Here is a 14,789-nt window from a genome sequence, read left to right as displayed (position 1 = left end):
TATGGCACTTTGCACTAAATTTATTATTGATGTGGAAAATGGTGTCAGTTAATTCTTAGAATAGAACAGTGGTGAAGGCCACTTCTATTTATTTTAGTATTTTTAATCAAGAATAAAATTTTGCAGGCAACTATATTCCAGGACTACTATAATATACAATTAAACTGATATATATGTATATATCATTATATTTCTACTCATCATCAGACTTCTTGTAATAGGGAGCATACCAACTCAAGAAGAGGTATAGTTGTTGTTGTTACTTTGAGAAGTTTTAAGGAAACAATTTCTTTTGACATCATACCTTGATGAACAAGTCATATTTATTGAATGTGTAATAATGCTTCAAAGTAATTACAATAAAAGTTTTGAATAATTTTAGACTTTGAAGGTATGTTTCATTCTTTATTTTAAGATAATTGAAAATAAATATCTAACTACCTCGAACATTGAAAAAGATGGAAGAACAATTAGATAAGGATTTTTTCATATAAATAAAGGAGTCTTTGAGGAAGATCTAGTCCAATTGTTCCAAGAAGTACATATACAAAAGGATTGTCATTTTCTATATTCTTTGTAAAATATCCTAACTCCCTTTATTATATTCTACGTTTATCTTTCTTGTATCTCTCATGATGGGTTTTAAACTCTTGATTTCACTATATCTTTCTACTTTTCACGTTTCTTTTCTATTGCATTATTATATCTATCTTATTCCCTCACATATAACCCAGAGATTTTTTTTCTCATACCCTTCTCTAGATAGATATATGATAGATGATAGATAGATAGATAGATAATAGATCCATATATATATAATACATATCTATATATAGGAAGATATATCTCATAGAGAGAGATTATCACTCTCTATTTCTTCTCTAAAATTCAGTATAAGTTACAATGCATTTAGTAGCAGAAACCTAATTAAATCAAGATATAAACTGCTATGAAATTACACAAGAGGATGATCTTGATAATTATGACACAGTTGCTAAAAGATATTAAAGAGGAAGAATTTCTGTACATCTCTGCACTCCTTTCTATGATTTTTTTTTTTTACTTTATCTTAAGGCTGCCTCAGCTAATAGGCATATACTTCTTTCATATCCAAAAGATAAGAGATAATATTTCTAGTATTTCTGTGCAAATAGTGGGATTTCTTCACTTTCATTGAGCTAAATTGGGTCACTTGTCCTTAATTGAAATGATTATTATGGCCAGAATGTTGAAGAAGTTATTTTCTCCTCCCAATTGGGACTAACCAATGTAGCTCTGAGGAAGTTCAGCACCAATCCTCACTCTCGGCTGAATACTTACTCCGAATTCTATACAGTGGAAAAGAATTGACTTTTGGAAATAGAAACCAATAACATTTTGGTGGAAATAAATGCTAGGGAAGGACTCAGAAAACATTCATATTTTACGGCCTCTTACTTCAGACCTTTTTTTTTTTTTCTACTGTACTATTTCTTCCCAACCAAGTTAGTTCTTCAATTTTAATAAGAAATCTGGTTTGCTTTGCTTTGAAACATGTGTTTCTATATTTACTCTACCACATATTCTTAGTTTGTCTATAACATATAGTGATATCCAGCTTTTCAATGAAATCATGGAGAAAAAGCATGAAGGTGCTACATTTAACGTCAGTTTGGTCCTGGGACCTTGGCATTGTCAGTTTCATGTCTAAGCCCAGTCATCACTGGTCAATGAAACCTTCCCTGATCAATTACCAGGCCTTCCAAATGCTCATAATTACCTTTTTTTTTTAAGCATATAATGTTAAACTAAATTTTTCAATTGTATTTTATTAAACATCTCCTCATTCTCATCTCCTACTAAGTACACTCAAATGTGTCTTAAAAGATCAAAAACCTATTTTTCTTGTTCCCTGATGTATAACTGGGACCTAGGGAAATGTTTGACACAGAATTGTTAGAAAAAAACATGATTTTCGTTTTTGAAATGAGTATTAAATTCACTTCTTTTAAAAATTGAGTCACAAGGATAGTTTCAAGAATACCTTGAACTGTACTATTTTCTTTTCAGTTTGAACTGAAATAGAAAAGAATTCTAGAAAGAATCTAACCTTATAAATTTCATGGTAGTAGGTATTGTTCAACCACATGAGACTCGTTAGCTGATATCCTTTCTCACCTAATGGCTCTTTATATCTGAACTTTCTTGTAATTTCATCTCTCTTGAGGTTACCAGAAGGCTTCAGACTAGGATATTAAGCTAATCTCAACCCAAACCCCATGATTTTAGGTGGAAGTATCCAACTAAGTAATAAAATATTGAGGTAGAAAGAAAGAAGCTTAAACTTACAGTTAGATGATTGTATTTTTTTTCTGGCTCAGTGAAGTAGCCGTGTTTTTTGTTTTAAAGTTAAAGATAAAAAGAATGTTAAAGTAACCACTTACATATCAAAATTGATGACTTTTATTCTCAATCTCAAAGTATCTGTCGTCTATTAGAAATGTTTTAATTGAAGAAAGATCCCAAGTAAACATGATTCTAAAATGACAAATTTTATGATAGTGTCCCTAATATATAAAGCATTACAATTGTATGTTTGTTTTACAAATGCCAGGAAGAAAGTGAATAAATTTTAAATAAGTGAATAGATAAAATGAGAAAAGAGACTTAATACTGATAAGGTTCAGGAAAATTAGCTTACAATAAGGATAAACAAAATATTTTTGAGGCCTTATTGTTAAATAAATATTAGAAGATCACTTTTTGTTTCTGATTCTAATGGGCAAATTTATTGGGTAAACAATTGAAATTATAATCAGTTCTATGTAACTGTTAAAAAATAATCTCTTAAATATATATTTGTAGGATAAACATAAGTAGAAATTCACCCATTTTCTTCCTTTTGACTCTACCAATGCCATTTATTTTAGAATAAAGTATAACCAGGATAGATTCTGATTTATATTAAAATAATTAAACCTATTGTGAAATGATATTTACATATGACATAACACACTTATAATTACACATGTGTGTATGAATGGGTTTATAATTATATGATTACTTGACTGTACTATAAGACAAAGAAATAGATTTTTGCTCTTAATGAACAATGACAGTGAATGTGATAGTTATAAACACAGACCAATATAATTGTATTGTATGTGTAATTCAATTCTTATGTGCAGGGTTTCTGATGAACAATTTTTATTAATGACTCTCAGCAGCAACAATAAAAAGTATTATCCTCCTTTTTTAAAAAATATACTAGCTTTATTCTCAAAACTTTAGTGACCATTACAATCTTACAAACATAATTTGTGTTTATTTGTAAGATGAAGTTTGGTTTTAGATCCAGGCCACTATGACCAAGTATTTGACCTGCATGATTGATGGATGCTTTTGTTTTATTGGACACTCAGGACTAATCAAGATTTTTTCAGGCTCTCCTGTTATTTGTAGGATGTCTAACATGTTTCCCTTTGCTAATAGACTCCCAATACTTATAATGACAACCAAAACAACCACTGGTATACCACTGAACTGAAAGAGGGGTTGGAGAACTATGTCCTGTGTACCAAACTTAACCTGTTTTGTATGGCCTATGAGCTAAAAATGGTTTTTACATTTGTAAAGAGTTTAAAGAAAATAAAAAAATACAAAGAAGGTTATACAGCAGAGATATTTACTATCTGGCCCTTACAGAAAATTATACTTATCGACCCTTGCTCTTGTTTTATGATGGCACATAATTTATCTGTCTTGTTCGCCACTATAATAGGACTAGAAATGTTTCCAAAACATAAAAGACATAAAATAAATATTTGTGTAAAGGAAGAGAGAAACTGTGAGTAGAGTCATAAAATTTTAAAGTACTATCACTAAAAGGAAATTAAAAATGAATCCCAAAGATGTCACGGAGGGTCAGAATGGTTAATTAAGACCAATCAAATGAACTTATGTGGGACTACCATGCCATTATTTTATCTATGATTCCCAGCACATTTTCTACTACACATGTGTGTATGTGAAATAACAAAATTTTACATGCTACTGTACATTATCAAGTGTTATGTCCTTTGTTTTTTTTTTTCTCCTAATGTTTTTGGTAAGGATTTTCCTATATCATTAAATTTATTTTAGGATTATATATTTTTAACATTTACTTCTACATGGTATAATGGTTTTACTGCATTCTGTTTTTTCTCCAATTTCTATTTTTTTTCAATAAAAACATTGTGTTAAGTATGTTTTCACTTAAAACATTATCAAATTTCCAATTGTCAAGAATTGATCTCTAACAAGTTTACTACTGCTTTAAAGGGTCAAAACAGTTTATGCTCTTGTTACAATATGTCAAATTGTTTTCACCTTACATTACATCTGTTTATATTATTAATAACAATGCACTAATATGTCTATGTTGCAAAGTTCATCATTCAAATGACTTTACTCATTTAAAACAAATTAATATGCCCTTTAGACATGACATCACTCTCAGGGCAAGATATATATAAATTTGCCAATTTTATGACAATGACAAATAAATAAATTTGCCCATGAATATAAATTAAAATTTGAAAAATCATTTTCTAAGGTTTCAAAATGTTTTCTCTTGCTTCATCTGCTTTGATCTGTTTATGTATCTCGCAAACAATCTGATTTTTTAACATTATCTTTCTTTATTAATACAGTGCCCTTCCACCATAAAAAAATGACGTCACTTTCTATCTAAAATCCCCCTTCAGGTTTTCATACTGACCTTAACTTAATATTATTATCTCTACTTAACATTAGTTATACATAATCATGCAATAGTGTCAGGGCATAGCTTTGGCAATTTTTATGCAGTGAGCTTCAGTGCTGAGAAGAGAAATAAACACATTTTGGAAATATATTAATCAGACCCAGAAATTGATTCTATCAATATTCACACACACACACACACACACACACACATATAGTCAAAAAACTAAGGTATAAGACACATTAAAGTAGACCGAGACTATGTAAAAGGTAAAATAAAATCTGTATTTAAATGATAAAACTTATAATATTGAGTAACAGCATTAAAAATACTACAGAAAGAACCATTTCCAGACAAAAATTTATTAATTTATTTTCCCTTGATGAAGCTTTGTAAAAATTGCATTATGTTGATTAATGGATGGTTTTAGCTAGTTGAGTACAGTTCACTGAATTACACACAAATATAATATTTTACAAATTGGTCTTTATAGTTGTAATACCATATTTAATGAGCATTTAATGGCATGACAATCTTAGGGTAGTGATCTCCATGACATTATGAGTGTAATTCCTAGTGGTATTAGTGATGATAAAAATTCGAAATAAAAAATGAGATAAACTGAAGTTTATCCAGCTTCTAATTTATTTTGCTATGTGCTGTAAGAACCAGAGAGTTGATAAAGCTTACCATATTTTACATCTTAGTAAGGCTGTTACTTACATAGAAACTGCACAAAAGATGCCATTACGTCTAAATTGCATCGGTGTTCCAAGTTTTAACAGACACATTTTCCAGACTAAGTATTACAGTATTCATCAATAAATTTTCTCTCTTACTTTTTTATTGCACATGTAAGATCACATATGTAATTAGGTACATATTAATTTCATCTTTGCACTTCCAAGTTGACCATGTGATACATTGAGATTCAATCTAATTAAAAATCACGTGGGCCATGGAAAGTGATGGGTTCACATTGACATATTTATTTCTTTAAAATAGGTAAACTCCTTACTGATGTCAAAACAACTAAAATATTACTTCTAATCTTCTTTATAGAACTTATTGTGTCCTCTTATAATTAATATTTTTCATCTATAAAGTGTACATTAGTCAAAAAATACTCAATATTTTATTTAAAGGTAATGTGTGAGTGTGTGTGTGTGTATTTGGCTACCAAAGATAAACCTTTCTTATGCTACTGTGGATGCAGTGTATATTTTGATTAATACAAATGTGTTTTAAATAAAGCTTCAACTATATATTGTTATTTATGATCTTATTGAGCCCACAGTGTCTATTTATATATCCAACTCAGTGTAATAATTTTGTATGCAGCTTTAACGCCTACATATTCTATATACTGAGAAGTACACAGTGAGTTTACTTGGTGGATTTATAATACCTCCCATTCTCTGGATGAAGGGAACGATTGACTTCAGAATTATGAATTTATTTGGACACTATAATTTGTTGTTCCAAAGCAACAATATACTTAGTAGAAAAGTGTTTTTTTTTTAAATTATTTTTAATTGTTTTTTAGTGAATGTCAAAACATTCTTTTAATTCTTTCAAAACTTTAATAAAATCTTTGGTGCTTAGCAAACAAATATGGTATTGATTATGCCATTTACTGAAATGACTTAACTTTAATAGTGTTGCTTCACCAGGAATAATGTCTATCAGACTATTTGCTTGAAGCAAATTTTCCTAAACTTTTTCAAAGTTTCATAATAGGATTCTTCATTTTTACTTTCCTGATGAATTCATATAAAATTCTATTCTTATAAGACTACCCTTTTATGACTAAGTCTCCACAAAATAAAATTGAATCCTTTTCATTATGGTGGTTTATTAAATTGATCTACATTTAAATAAAATATAAACCATAAGACTGAAAGATATTCTTTATTATTTTAATGCCAAAGCCATCTCAATCTAACTTAAATTTTAGTACCATTTCATGAAAAATGATTTATCTCTGCTAAGTTATTTCTTTCAGTATTAATATGGCATTAATATGAAAAGTATTTTAACAGCAGTAACATTAATAAGATTAGTTTTAACAGGGCAATTTCAGTTTCATTAATGCATGGTCAACTAGATTAGTCATAATATAGAGCCATAATGAATGAGTGTTTTTCCTGGAAAAAAAAATGCACAGGAAAAACTGCATAGGGTAATGCTACTAAAGAGATTGAACTCCATTAGAAAAAACTTCTATGTGAAAAAAACACACATTTTAATATTTAATATTTACAAAATAAGACATTGATAACTAAAATAGATATAATATATACAGAAAAGCAAACTGTTTTACTAATGTAAATCTGATAATAATAGAAATACATAAATATATATTTAACTTTATTTAAATTTGTTCTATGTGTTTATACATATAATTTAGTATATTATCTTATTTTTTATTGATTCTAGTATCTTTGTCAAAATTAATCACTGTTTCCTATGGAGCTATTTTAAGTTAAAAGTAATTTATAAATAAATAGTAAATTGAATCATGGGAGAAGGGGATGATAGAGCCAGATGCTTTTGTCTTATGATTCTTCCAAAGAAAATGATTTGGTGCTTCCTTGGCCTTCTGCAGAGCAATTGGTTTCAAGCATTGAAAATATTGAAATAATTAACTAAACATGTGATTTTATAGTTAGCAACTGAACTATCAAATCATGAGGACATATTCTTTTCATGACAAAATTATTCATTTAACAAACATTTGACTTTTAAAGGGTATTATTGTAAGAAGTGAATCATTCATTTAATGATTGGTACCATACTTAAGAAGAGTAGATGCTCTGCCATGAAGAATTGCCAAGTTGTTTAAAATAACATTCACCTAAAGAAAATGGAGCAATCTTAATGAAGAGACACAAAACAAATAAGTAAATCACTGTTTCTAATAAAAATTTAACAATAATGGAAAAGTAATATAACAAATTACCTCCTCCACATTCTCATCTGACTCAGAAACAAACCAGTGCACAGGCCTAATGATTTTCTCCCACAGACTGCCCAGGACAAATAGCTCCTTTCTTTTTTTTGCTGCCTGTGTCAAATAACAAAACAAATCAACAACAACTACAACAACGAAAAAGACATAAATAATCCAAGACTGGCAGTGCAATTTCACCACATTTATGTTTTACAAAACTGTTTTCCTAATGTTTAAACCCGAAATAGCCAGTCAAGATTTACTGTGTTCCCCTTTGTGCTATAAGTAAGCCATGTTCTGAGGCAAGAGAAAATTAGAGTAAACACAGTTCCTTTACAGTGCTACATTTGGTCACTGATAGAGGTGAGATTTCTGGAAATGATTAATAGCGAGACTCAACACAATATTTGAAAGCTGCTTCCTTCATGGCATGAATTTTCAGTCATATTTTGAAGAGAAGAAATACTTTCATGTAAAATTTTCAGGTAGATGATTAAAATGTAAGCCAGGACGAAGTATTTGTACAGACTATTATTTAAATGTGCAGTGTATTTTCACATCTCCATATTTTTGTGTATGATGTCACCTATGCTGAAATTGAACTTCCTCTTATTTATCTGAGGAAATAAAAACATTCTTCAAGGGCAACTTATATGGGTAATAATATAATATTGTAACATATTAGCCATCATTCTTCTTTCATTGCATACCTGCTAATACTGCCATTTAGCCAGATAGATATGACTTGTTCGCTGACTCTAGGAGTTGACTCAGTGAAACCAATTCTGTAGTGCAGGTTTTATAATAAGCAATATATTGTAAAATTTCTGAGTCTGTCATACTAACACTTAAGAGGAAGAGAGCATTAGGAAGGGAGCAGTAGAGTGAGGTACGGGTTTGAGTGTCGTACCCCATTCATCACTAGGATTACCACGAGGAAGGGGGACAGGAGATGAAGCACGCAGATAAACTGAAAGATCTGTGAGTAGGTGCCGCTTTTGTTCTGTCCTATCTTGAACTCTGGCCGGCAGGAGCCTCAGCATGCTTTGAACTTCCAGCATAAGTGGGACAGAGATCAAAGAGAAGTTGCATGGAAGGGTCAACCAGCTCTACTAAGTTTTCTGCAAATCCAAAGAATGCATAAGAGTACATGGGAGAACTCTGTAAGAAAGCAGGACCAGAGGACTTTTTCCAATCTAAATAATTGTATATACTAGTAAATGCAACACAAAGGGAACATAGATGTCTCAGCAGATGCCCTCTTGGAGGGAGAATAGTTACCACAAATTATATGATATAATGTAAATCTTATTTGATGCCATATAATGACTTTTGGTGGGATTCTGCTTTTTCATCACATCTTTCCCATGCATGCCTTGAAACTAATAAGTATCTCCAACATAAATGCAAATCCAAAAAACTAGAGGGGAAAACTTTAAATTAATTCAAAAAGTAATGAAGTAACTTAGTTTATTCAAAAATTATCAAGTTAAAATATTCACACTGGGAATACTGGATGGTATATTGGGATTTTAGAAAGGATTTAACTATAGCTATTGAAAAAAATATTTTCATATGCATGATATATGGCATATTGTTATACTCATTTCACATGTCATCTCAAAATGAGGCCTTGGATGTTCCTCTTAGTCAATTGTTCCTTTCGCTATAGGACTTCATTCACAGCTATTTTCCAGCACTCGACAAAGACTTCCACATACTAGAGTCATTTACATTTATATTAGTCTCCTAATACAATGGTAAATTTTCAGATGTGTGTAGAAAATGCCTCTTCAAATATGATGGATCTCTTAGTTCATAGCAGAGGGCTTAGTATCTAGCAGATGCACCATATATGTAAATTTTATTGAATTCAACCTGATTGAACTAAGTTGAAATCATGGAGAGAGTTCTAAATGCAATGAGTAGCAAATGCATCTGTGAAGATTAAGTGTTGGGGCTGATTTTGTAGTAAACAGCATAAAAGACATTTATAATAACAGATGGAAATAAGAAGTTACCACAAAAGAGATACAGAAGCACAGAGGGAAGAATATTAAACTACAAGTAAAAACAATTGCCCCCTGGGTCTATTTATGAAAACAATAGCTCTATGATCATAAACAAATTAAAAATGTTTTACTATTTTAAAATGGTAACTATCCATCTTATAAATCTAATAGAATTCCCAATGTAAAAATTAATGTATGTGAACATATTTCCTGAAACATAAAGGACATTAAAATGCAAAATACCATTATTGTTGCATTTATTAATATAATGTATAATTATGAATAGTTATAATAATATTATATCGAAAGAGATATTTGTTCAATAAGTATAATATGCAAGGCATCATTCTAGGTGATAAATATTTAAGAGGAAAAGAAACATGCAAGTATCTTTTCCTTCATGACTTTTTATTTAGTAAATTATGTAATACATTTTTCTTGCCATTTTTGAATAAAGAGATGAAAAATCTCAACATTAGCTCAACACCAGTTGAGCTAATCTTGTATATATATATATTGAGGGATATTCCTTAGAGATATCGCTATAATAAATGACCAGAAAGGAGGTTCAATATTAGTTGTTTAAAATATCTTCTTGAAAGAAAGACTTCTCTGTAGACTAACTTGCCTTTAAGTTTTTCAATTATAAATTATTAAAAATTTTATATGACCTTTCTCTAAATGATAATTCATATCCTTTGCTAAGAAGGAATCAATTCTAACCTAGGCAAACATTGTCTTAATGGTGCTATCTGATCATGTGACATGCAAAAGATTATGTTTATTGAATATACAGAAGAATTCTGTATATTCAATAAACATACAAAGAAAAAAATTAAATAAAAAGTAAAGTAGCTAATGAATGCCGAAGTGCAAATACAGCTGAAAGATTATTTAAGATAGCCAAATATTGCAATATAGATTTTGATATATAGATGGAACTCAGCATTTGATGAGTAAATGGAGGGAAAATTGAAGGTTTAAGTTAGTTTGTATGCTATTAATCAAATGTACTTAAAGGAGATGGTATATAAATAATAAAAAGTAAAATAGTAAATTGACTTATTCATTCATCCCCAGAATATATGCCCAGCATTACTCTAGGACCTTATAATAAAAAGAGAAAATATATGTTTCTTGGCTTCAAAACCCTACATGTTGACTTTAATAACTGTGACAGAAAGACATATTTTGTGCTCAGCCTGAAGATGTCTGCAAAGTAGTTTTATCTCCTCATCTATGTCATTAAGAAGCAAAGATCAAGAGAAAAATGAAGTTCTGTTGGTGTACCGAGCCCTCGAGAAGCAGCCTGTGCCCTCCGTCCTGCCCCCGTCCCTCATCCCACCTTGCAAGAGAAAGAAAGTGTTCCCAGGCACTGTGCCTGTCCTGCCTGCCAGCACCCCACCCAAAGACAGCTTCCGCTCCACACCATCCCATGGCAGCATCAGCAGCCTGAACAGCATGGGCAGTTTGTCTCTCAAGCACAGCATCAAGCAAACTCAAGTATGGTGCCCTCTGTGTGTGTCGCCGCTTCTCAGAGCAGCTGTTTTGTGTGTAGAGCCCCAGTGAGATGTTTCTCAAAAGCAAGTAATTTGTGACCCCAAAAAGGGAACATTTGTGATTAAAAATATTTGTGACAGGTAAAAAAAAAAAAAAAAAAAAAAAAAAAAAGTATTTTTTGTTGGCAGTCATTTTATTCTCCTACATTTTGATAAACTCCAGACAAATCTATGGAGCCCCTCCATTATTACTTAAAACTGCCCTAAGAAAAAGTCCATTTCAATCTCTATTATGCAACAAGGTGATTGAATTGACTATGGTGTTCTATCCCCCTCTCCTTGGAAGTAAGAAACAGAATGAGCTAGAGGGAAGGAAGGCCTAAATCCTACTTTATATTCTGACATCGCACATCTAAAAATAGATGGTCATTTCAAGATGTGGAAAATAAGAACTGGGGCCGTTGGCACACTGGAAATTAGGAATCAAGATGAATCTTGATATCTCTAAATTTTCTCTATCTACTCAGACTTGGCACTTACCTTTGAATGCACCATTTCTAACATATTAAATTGGCCAAAAATGAGTATTCTAATTCTGGGAGGTAAAGTTTAGAGTATAAAGCAAGATGGCTAAAACTCATCCGCTTTGACCCACCAATTCAATATTCAAGATTTCAATCTAAGGAAATAGTCAGATAGGTGCAAACTAATATATTTATAAAAATGTTTATTACAGCATGATTTGTTACAATGAAAAATTAGGAACTTCCTAAAAGTGGCAAATCAAATTAATTATGGTATATCATAAGATTAATGAAAATAAACACTGATATAAATATATTTAGAGGTATAGGAAATTCCTCATTGTGGTACATTAGATAGAAATCCATATAAAACAGTAAAGCAAAGAGTTAAATGAGGTCCAGAAACATCAGCCTGCTGCAGTCCTAAGTTATCAGATAGAGAATTACAACAATGGTATCCTGAAATTAAGCTTTACCTATATGCTTCACAACACAAAAACTAGCATTTTTCAGTGATAGGTAGTATACGAATGATTGGAATCTCTAATATACAAACTTTAAAAAACTATAAAGTCGTCATCATCACAATTTTGAAAATTTTTTGATAAGAAAATAGCATTGAATTTTATGCTATATCTGAACCTTGGATGCCAGATTTTTTATTAAACTTTTTTCTAACATTTAGAAGTTGAAAGATTTCACATAAAAATCTGACAGCCATACATATCTTAGAAATCACAAAATTTCTTATAAATAATATGATCCTGACTAAATGATGTCCACATATATCTACCCCTCACAACAATTTCGATTTCCTTCTAAATAAAAAAAAAGTGTTAAGAATTCCATTAGTTTTAATTTTAAAAAATTAAGTGTTTAATCTCAAATCAAGATATGTAAACAATTTCCATAGATAGGGGAAAAAACATACCATTTGAAAATGAAAACAAGTGTAAGAAAATAATAAAAAATAATTTAAATGTTTATGATTATACATACAATTTAATGTAATAAAAATTTATTATATCCTCCAAAAAACGAGAGGAAGTTGGTTGTTGGTAGAGGGGCATTATGAATGAGTGATACATTGGAAAGGAAATCTTTCTGTAGCATTTCTTCACTAATATTTCAAAACTTTGGGGGTTCCCCATTACCTTTCATTAAAGTTGTACTTTAAAAGCTATGACACAGAAAATCATCCTTTAAGTAAAACAAATTGCTAAGGCAAATGCGTTTCTAGCCTCATGGAAAAAGCAAATGGGCTAAAAATATACTTTGAGGTTATAAAGATGGATATGTACAGCTTGGATAGGTTCACAAAGCAAGTTGCGCAGTTCAAATTTATTCTCTACGTATAGTCTGATTAGAAAATATTGTTGAGTCTACAGTCATGCTACCCTGAACAAGCCTGATCTTATTTTGATCTCAGAAGCTAAGCAGGGTCACGCCTGGTTAGTATTTGGATGGGCGACCCCATAGGAACCCAGGTGCTGTAGGTGTAAAAAAATAAAATAAATAAAAAATAAGAGATTGTAAGGTCAACCAAGAGTTGAAAGAAAGAAAAAGAAAATATTGCTAAGTGTAATAGTAAAGATATCTTTGCCCAAAACTGTAATGTCAAAATATATTTATTCACTATTTTTACATGAAGTAAATTATACAAAGAAAAGTAGTCACTATCTGGAAGGTGGTATAACTTTTTGTGTGCTATCACAGCTGTATGCGTGTGAGTCGATCTATAGGATATAACCTTTGAGGAAAGTAGCTTGTTTGGCCTGCAGACAACCTAAGAAGTTAGAAAAAAGGCAAATTTTCAGGATATTTCTTAGAATCCCTTTCACCTTGGAGTTCTGAGAGCATGGACACACTCATTTTAGAAATTTGGCCATGCCATGCACAAGTTAACTTCTAGGCATGTTGAGAGGTAATTTTCCACTAAATCATTCATATCTTCTACAAAAGGAAAAGCTCCTCATTAGGTGCCTAGAGCTCCATACTTTCCCTACAGGCTGATCAATTGATCAAACCCATAATGAGAGAAAAAAGAGAATTTTAAAAATAAGTTTTTAAAAATTTATTTTAATGTAAAATATGTGTTTCTAAGAACACAACAAGCAGTCATGTATAAGAAAAAAAATTGTCATAAAAATTATGAATAAATTCTTCCTAAAAAATTCTACCTAAATATTTTAGGTTTTAATAACCAGCATATAAATATTAACATACTCAGGAAAACATTAGAAAGAATCATTTAAAAAATGTAATTCTTAACATTTTTGAAATATGTTATTAAATCTCCCTTGTATTAGAAGAAATAACATTTTAATCTATTTTTTAATAGGCAAGACAACATCAACACTATATAGGGAGCCTAAGAGATATAGGCTGAGTTTTAATCAAATATAAATAGATTTAAACATATATGATTAGAGGATAAATATAATCTAGAATATGAAAGGAAGCACAAATACATTACTTAAAAATCAGTGATTGAAAATTTATATTAGTTTTCAAAACATTGCCAAGTAATACTTTTTGGTAATAAATCACTACTGTAAAATAACTCTCAAAAAGAAGAAAATATCTGATTAGAACAATTGGCAAATATTTGAAAAAGCATCCTAATATATGTACATCAAAGATATTGCCTGGAACATAAGAGTCATCAGAGTTGCTATTGAATTTTCCAAAAATTAAATTCAAAATGTACATAAATTCCTTTGAAACACCTGAGTTTTTCCATTAGGTAACATGTTGGGAAAATTAACACCTGACAAACTCCAGAGAAAAGAATAATTATTCTTTAACTTTTTAAGGCACATGATATGATTAGTCCAAGTAAATACAAATATTTATTGAACATATCATATGCAATATGCTACATTTAACATGCAAATTATCTCAGGAAAGCTAGTCATATAAAAGACAAAACTCATATAAAATAGCTAAAGTGAAAACATCATAGGGTCAAAAATAAATATCTTCATGATGCCAACCAAGCCTTTGATCAGATCAAGAGTTACTGAAGACATCTTTTTGTTGGAACTCTGCTCTTTCTAGATTGTTATCGTTGAA

At 30.4% G+C, this 14,789-nt stretch overlaps 1 pseudogene; it reads left to right on the top strand.

Annotated features, from left to right (window-relative positions):
* The first annotated feature begins 13,094 nt into the window (after nt 1–13,094).
* LOC118613908 lies at nt 13,095–13,213 on the top strand (annotated as a pseudogene).
* Nucleotides 13,214–14,789: the final 1,576 nt, after the last annotated feature.

Source organism: Rousettus aegyptiacus, unplaced genomic scaffold (assembly GCF_014176215.1).
Source record: "Rousettus aegyptiacus isolate mRouAeg1 unplaced genomic scaffold, mRouAeg1.p scaffold_m13_p_2, whole genome shotgun sequence".
NCBI lineage: Eukaryota > Metazoa > Chordata > Mammalia > Chiroptera > Pteropodidae > Rousettus > Rousettus aegyptiacus.
The sequence above is the reverse complement of the archived record's forward strand: the minus strand, read 5'-3'. Positions and strand labels throughout refer to the sequence as shown.